Source organism: Pinus tabuliformis, chromosome 6, assembly GCF_031772625.1.
Source record: "Pinus tabuliformis cultivar Carrire ecotype Pingquan chromosome 6, CPIR1, whole genome shotgun sequence".
Classification (NCBI taxonomy): Eukaryota; Viridiplantae; Streptophyta; class Pinopsida; order Pinales; family Pinaceae; genus Pinus; species Pinus tabuliformis.
In genome coordinates, this window is record NC_142292.1 from 1592376445 (window position 1) to 1592384532 (window position 8088).

General features: G+C 32.1%; 1 pseudogene across 1 annotated transcript; it reads right to left on the bottom strand.

Annotated features, from left to right (window-relative positions):
• Nucleotides 1-2771: 2771 nt before the first annotated feature.
• Nucleotides 2772-6308, bottom strand: LOC149264924 (alpha-longipinene synthase-like; annotated as a pseudogene). Its single transcript, XR_016253679.1, has 9 exons — nucleotides 6049-6308; nucleotides 5815-5930; nucleotides 5466-5701; nucleotides 5211-5308; nucleotides 5018-5110; nucleotides 4757-4958; nucleotides 4467-4607; nucleotides 2932-3181; nucleotides 2772-2843 (listed from the first exon to the last, which is right to left on the bottom strand). The product of XR_016253679.1 is annotated as an alpha-longipinene synthase-like (transcript).
• Between the last annotated feature and the right edge of the window lie 1780 nt (nucleotides 6309-8088).

Sequence of the window (8088 nt, forward strand, 5' to 3'; positions counted from 1 at the left end):
AATATGTAGTTGTGAAACAACCAAAAGTGTAATAATGTACCATGAATAAAAATACAAGAAGTTATAGTGCATTTGTAGCAATATGTAGTTGTGAAACAACCAAAAGTGTAATAATGTACCATGAATAAAAATACAGCACTGGATAATGAACGGAGTTATAACAATGGACAGGTGTTGTGGCAACTATGAACTACAACTAAGCAAGTATAAACTACAACTAAGCAAATATATTTTGTTTAAACAAAAATACTTTGTTTTTATTACACTACTTTGTTTTCTTCCTTTTTTGTTATATTCATCCATATTTATACATAGTTTTAAGTGGGTTAATTGGAGTTAAAAAAAAAATACATAGCTTTCAGTAAGTTAGCTGGAGTTGTTTTCGGTATTAAAAAAAAACTGCCCCTTCATTGATAACCCTTCAAATCTCAATTATGTAAAATGACAAAAGTGAAATAAATTCAATGGCGTTGGTGCTCCTTGGGAGCTCAATTATTTGAGGTAATGGTAGCTCTTCACAATTTCATTCGACCCTTAAGGTTTCGTGGAATTGAGGTTGTCTTAATTCTTTAAGAGTTAAGAGCCTCGTGAAATAACTATTTAAGAAATTATGACAATAGATTTTAATAATAATGGTGTTGTTTAAGTGTTTTTAATAATAAAAAATTTAATAGAATTATAAGTGAAAATTCCGCTTCTTACACATACGACTCAACGTAGTGCTCGCACTAAAAGCGAAGGCAACGAGTCAAATATTTGATTCATCTAGAGATAATAATAACAACCTCTTTATTTTATTTTTTAAAATGGTACAAGCATGTTTTGCCCTGATGTCTACAATAATTATAGACCATACATACGTCACTCGTTATTCTTTCTTCTTGCAGTAGTTTATTTCGATAAAATCTTAAATTTAAATTATAGTTATCAAATTTCAGAATTTTAAATGCACCAAAATTTTTTAATGATGCTAAATTTATTTAAAAAAAACATAATTCAAGAACTACTTCCGCATAAAAAAATTCCAGCTATATAGGCTATCCCACAACGTCAGTCATGCAGAAACTACAAATAAATGGATCGCGGCCAATTATAAACATTAAAAGGACGTAGTTTATTATAGTTATAAACCTGAGAAGGAAGTACTTTATCAAGTACTTTTTATAGGGTGTCATCATAAACATTAAAAGGGAGTAGTTTATCTAGTACTTCAACTTTTCCTAGAGTAGCAGGCATAATAGTTATTGTAAATGTAACATCTAGGTTGATATAATCCATTTCTTTTGTGTCACCTACTTTCGGATCATATATTTCGGGCCCTTATGGAGCCATTTTTGTCAGAGATACATATCATAAACTCTTGCATAATGGCTTGAAGTCAGAATTTACAGTTTCATAACGTTTTGAAGTCAAAATTTGCAATTTCATAATGTTTGATAGGTATTATGTTTTTATTTAAATGCAATGATGGTTTACTTCATTTTGTCTTTTCCCTACAAGTCTAAACACATTAAGAGTATTGAACATATTAAGAGTATTGTTTAAAGTTTTAAGAAGAAAAACAAATTAAGGGTATTGTTCAAATTTTTAACAATAATCCATTTAACCTTAAATTGTGTATTAAATTTTTAATTAAATGTAATAATTGTTTATTTTATTTTATCTTTTTTCCAAAAAAACAGATTAAGAGCATTGTTCAAATTTTTAACAATAATCCATTTAACATGAAATTGGGAGGCTAGAATATTGTTGAATAATTTTTTTTATTTAAATATAAAACTTTGTCGAATAAACTTTTTTATTGAAATAAAACTATAGTGAAAAAAATAAATAACAAGTTTATTTTCTTAATACTTAATAATGTTATAAAATAGTAAGTTACTGAAACTATTTTGTTATTTTTTTTTTAACTAATAATAATAATAATAATAATAACTAATTTATTAAATTGAAAATATAAAAGATAATTCTTTTAATTAATTTTATTTTCTAATATTTTATTATAATAAACTTATTCAATTTTCCTTATATTACAAAAGTAAACCATGTCTTTTAAAATTAACCAATCATAATAAACTTTATTTATTAATATCATGTTACCTAATATTTAATTATAATAAATATATTCAATTTGTAAATAATTTCTTTAAAATTAACCTATCATATGATGGTAACATGATATTTAAAATTTCAAATAATAGAAAGAAACAAAACCATTATATTAATATACAATAAATATTTTGTCAAAGTTAAGTCAAAGACTAGTGTCTAAATTTCATTATAGTAAACACTAAATTTCATTTTTCATCTTTTCTTTTCTTTTTTTCCAATTTAACTTTTAATTTTTCTCTCTGATCACTTCATTTCATTGTCTCTTTATTCTAAACTATCTTTTCAATTTAACTTTTAACCTTTCCCTTTGGGTCACTTCATTTTATTGTTTGTTTATTTTAAGCTATGGATAATGACATTTTACTAGTAATTATCATGTGTTTTTTTACTTGCTTTTTTACTTTGCCCCTGTGAAGTGATCGTAGGGTCATCAACATTAACATGTGACTTTTTATTTTTGTTTTGATTGTCCCCGTGTGATGTGATTGCAGGGTTATCAACATTGACACATTTGATTACAAATTTTGGGGTTTTTTTAAGTCATTATAAGGTCACCAACATTAACACATTTAATTAATAATTTATAATTTTGAAATTGATTTGTGATGATTTTCACAACAAAAATCATTAATAAATTTTTAATGAATCTAAATCCAATATTATTTTAATTTTAAGATAAATTGAACATAACACTCTGAACATGAAGCTACCTCCCCGTGTTCCTTCTCTTGCTTCAAACACACACATAGTGGCAAATGTTAAAACAAATCCTAATCTCATCTTATGTTTAAAATGAACATTAATTTGAATGTCAAATACCTCAAAGTCCGTTATGTCGTCCTTGACTCGGACCGTCAGTTCTAACAGATCATGGATCTTGGATGGATAGACTATTTGCTTCAGAATGTCGTCTGGTAGAATTTGATCCATTAACAGAAGCGGAATCAAATTTAACACGCACATCCCGGAGCTAGCGAGGCCATTCTTATAGTACTCATTAAACGAGGGGACATATCCAGCCGCCATCCATTCCGCTTCTTGCAGTTAAGACTCAACGTATCGCTCCCACTAAAAGTGAAAGCAACCGGTCAGATATTTCATTCATACAGATATACTAATAACAAGGACATAAAAATTGGTACAAGCATGTTTTGTGTAGATGTCTCTACTAATCATAGACAGTACATACAGTGATCAAATTTGAAGGGCAGGTCTTAATTTCATTTAGAATGGCACATATTCAGGTCGCACTTCTATAATGAAAAGCATAAAAAAAAGGGCAATTCAATTGACAACAGTAAATTATTTTCAAATTTCTTTTTATTTTTTCACAGCAGAATGGTGGAACAACAACCCCATGGATGTTGTGTGTAAGGCAGGTCTGATATGAGCCGCAACTAATATATCGGATGCAGTTACCATTAATGGATAAACAGGAGACCTATATTCCTGCTCCAGTTTAGATAAGGATTAATTTTGTAGGAAATTTTTGTGACCAGAACGTTCAAGCCAATATATAAGTAGCTCAATCAAATTTAAGTTTATTGCATGAATGAAAAAATTCAGTAAAATTCTAAACAGATTTAGGATTCAATAGAAGAGTGTACAAAGGTGTATATGTTTTTGGTATCTTCTTTTTTAATATGAAAACATACCAGGAATTGGGAATCGGAAAACAAATCAAATCCAGTATGTTAGGAAACCTGTTGAATACCTGTTGAATGCACTCCTCTCCAAGCATAAATCGTGCTTAAACCTTGCTTGACAGGCGTTTGCTGAATGATGAATCTATGCTCCTCTCCAGCGTAACCATATTGACATCTAGTCGCTCTCAATTGAAACTACCAAATGTAATGGTATCAAAGGGTAATTGTGACATAATAATTAATAAGAACTTCCATCATATGCACAATTAGAAAAAACAACTCAAAAAGAAACTGTTGTTTTTGAAATGGGAGCAACTTAGAAACTGCCAAATGTAATGGTATCAAAAGGTAATTGTTAATAAGAACTTGCATCATATGCACAATTAGAAAAAAAAACTCAAAAGGAAACTGTTGTTTTTGAAATGGGAGTTTCTGAAATGGGATTTAAGTTTTAAAATGAAAAGAAATTTACAAATTCAACATTCCTAAAATTCTAATTTCAGAAAAAAATGAAATTTAAAAAAAAAGTTGACAATTTGACAACACTTCTTAAAAAATTTTAAGATATTATTCCAATTTTTTTTTAAATGAAAAAAATCAATTTTTAATTTTTTTTTGACTGGGAAAATTTTCTCCCTACTTCTCTGACGTGCCAGAGACGCTTTGAAGGGCTCTAATGTGTTCAATTTTGATCCTTGAGTACATAGGCCATTTTTTCTTATATACGCTGCCATGTCACGCCCTTGCTTTTTTTCTACTTCAGCAGTCCATTCATTCGATGTCTTCATGAAAAACTCGAATATTTTTTGAATGTGGTCTGGAAGGCAGCTTATTAGTGAAGTATCCCATCTGAAAATAATTCAAAATGTTTATTAAAAAAATTAAAAACTTCCTGCGATATAGGCTATCCCAGAACGTCACTCCTGCAGAACTAAAAATATTTAATGGATCGCGCCAATTTCTACACAATAGTCGCTATAATTTGAACTTGACTTGACCTTCTCACTCCCTCAGTGAAGATTTTGATTTCGTCCAATGTTCCGTGAGTATCATATAGGTCATCTATAATCGTCATCACTGTTGAAAGTTTTGTGAAGGCGATTCTGCTGCTACGAAATTCGGGCTCGAATGTGCATAGAACCGCCCAAAAGTAAAGTTCCACTGAAATCCAGCTGCGACAGATATGACTCTGACCACCACCTATATATTGCAAAGGTCATGTCACTAAATTGACAAGCAAGCATTATGATCAGATGAACCTCGAGATAAGTTGCATTTCCTTCTTATGTGTACATTGCAGAATATTGAAGTCCAATTTTGCCAGCTCTAAAATTTTCTGGTTCATACTAGACCTGAAAGAATACATGGTGAACATATATTAGTGTATGGAAAACACTTGTTGAAATTTAGGATTCATTGAAACTGATCAAATCTTATGGACAAGGTTAGTACTTGAGCCATGAATAGTTTTTTTCATATATTTCGATAAAGTTCCTAGCCTCCCACCTAGGCACACTGCAATGCCATGGAAATTCCAATGCATATTTCACCTGGAAAACAGTAATCAAATCAGACTTGTGCCAATGTTAGGAGGGTAAAACATACAAAATAAATAAATAATTTCCAGATACAAAATAAATAAATAATTTCCAGATGCGAAGAGTTTGCATACAATACCAGAAGTTAAAAAAGGTGTTTACAAGTTACCTCTCTCTGGAGGCTTTGATCGACGTCAGCTACAGTGTGCCCCGTTAAAACTTGGGTTAGATACTGTGTTGTGAATGTCTTTGCCTCCTCCATCACTTTTTCGCCGGGAAACGAAATGTTTGAAGCTCGGAATAATGACAGCATGCTTCTCACTTCTTTATCAGCATTTCCTTCTTCACCAGTACTGGAACTACAGAAGAATTGCCCGTTTTCATCTTTGAAATTCTCTAAAACGTCTGTTTCATCAGTGCATGACATTCTATAAGTATCAAATATATTTGTTAAAGTTATCTCAGCTCACTTATTTAACTGTCAAACGACATCAAGGGTATATTTTATTCTGTCTGACCCGAAGAGACATTATATCGATGCATTCTGAGTGCCCGAAATCCCAACGCCGTAGAGTTGAGATCTTTAATGCCGGAATTCCTTGATCCGAGCCCGATGCCCGTTTCGTTCCAATATCTGCTAATCATCAATGAATGAGGTTTTAATGATCAATGAATGAGTATCTATCATCTAGAAGTGCATACAATCACTGAATCCTATAAATGGAAAATCAAATTCATGTGTAATGCTTAACCTGTAAACGTAATCGATAGCTTCTTTTATTTCAGGCTGAAAATGTCTATCAATTCCCAAACATTCGATAATATCCACCATCTGAAGACGTCGGATTAAATCGTCAGCGGCATCACTGCAGCTATCTTTCATGTCACTCAAAAATCGGTGTTTGATATCTTCAACAAGCGTTTCTCCTCGTTCACGATATGTAGGTGCCTGGTCACGGCGTATTTCAATGAAATACAAAGTTATCTTGCAGAGATTGATGAATGATGGATTTTAACATGTGAAACTCCAGTGCCTAATGTTAGAGTTCTACAGTTTCAACAACGATTCTTCATGCGGAATAAACTCAAAGTATCATTAAATCTTAATGCCCAGGGATACGGGTTACCTCTAGCCATTGGTGATGTTCTGATGGAGGCCATAGTCCACAAGCTTCTTCTTCAGCACTCCAGCTTCAATCCAAGCAAAAAGAAAAGGACACAAGAATTCTGAAGGCACTTCCAAGCTCTGCTATCTCAGCTAGATGGTGTAAAACTGAAGGGGATTGAGATCTAAGCTTGGGGACCAAACAGATGAACATATAGCTAAGCTTCCATCACTTCTAAAAGCTATGTGTTAGATGTCCACAAATCAAGGCAGAGAAGTCGAATCAAAGTGATGGACCACTATAGTAGGTCCTAATAATAAATTTAGTAATTGCAGTTGCCTTTTCTTAACTTAAGAAAACTACTGCAGTTGGTTTCCATAAGTTAAGGAAAGACTGCAATTCCATAATTGTAGGCAGCAATTGTGTAAAACTTAATGGAGCTAACATTCTCCCACTTGGTCCATACTTCCAAACTTAATGTCTCAACTTAAAAACCATTGATAATCTGTATTAAGTAATAGATACATGAATCATGGCGATAAGTCCTCTAATGACGAGTATTATCTTCCATGTATTACTATGTATTTATTCTTATTATAATTTATGTGGCAACAATTTCTTAATGAATAAACCTTATGTTTATTCTTGGTCCTTCTTAAAATGTATTTTCTCAAATCAACTTAAGGTGCACATAAATATGAGAAAAAACATCACAATAATTAAGAATTTCATTAAAATAACATTGTCCATACAATGAAAAACTGCATAATGGAACCAAGTCCCATATTCAATACATGATCCTTGAATTTAAACGGTGGCATGCCCTTAGTCAAAGGATCAGCGATCATTAACTCAGTGCTAACGTGCTCAATGACCACTTTCTTTTCTTTAACACGTTCCCTTATAGCTAAATACTTAATGTCGATGTGTTTATTTCGACTCCCATTTTTTTTTTTAGCCATAAAAACAGCAGCTGAATTATCACAATATATTCTCAATGGCTTAGATATAGAATCCATAATTCTAAGCCCAGAAATGAAATTCCTAAGCCATACACCATGTAAAGTAGCCTCAAAACAGGAGACGAACTCGGCTTCCATAGTGGAAGTGGCCATCATAAAAATGTAACCTGATGTTGATTTACGTGAATCAACACATCCAGCAAAGTCAGAATCTGAGTAGCCAATTACTTCCAGTTGTCCGTCCGTCTATACATAAGCATGTAGTCTTTGGTCCCTTGAAGGTACCTCATAACTTTCTTTGCAGCTCTCCAGTGGTCTAAACCTAGATCACTCTGATATCGTCCCAACATTCCCACAACAAATGTAATGTCAGGTCTTGTTCTTCGGGCATTGGTTCAAATTGAACCTATGACCCTTCACAATGGGAGCTACACTTGGTAAACAATCCTTCATCCGAAATCTCTCTAAAATTTTATTAATATAGGTTTCCTGGGACAGACCCAAGATGCCTCGAAATCTGTCTCTATGGATCTTAATGCCAATGACATAAGATGCCTCACCCATATCCTTCATATCAAAATTTTTAGAGAGGATTTGTTTCACCTTATGCAGCAAACCCTTATCATTGGTTGCTAGCAAAAAGTCATCCACATATAAAACAAGAAAACAAATTTTACTCCCACTAACCTTTAGGTATATACATTGATCCATAATGTTTTCTACA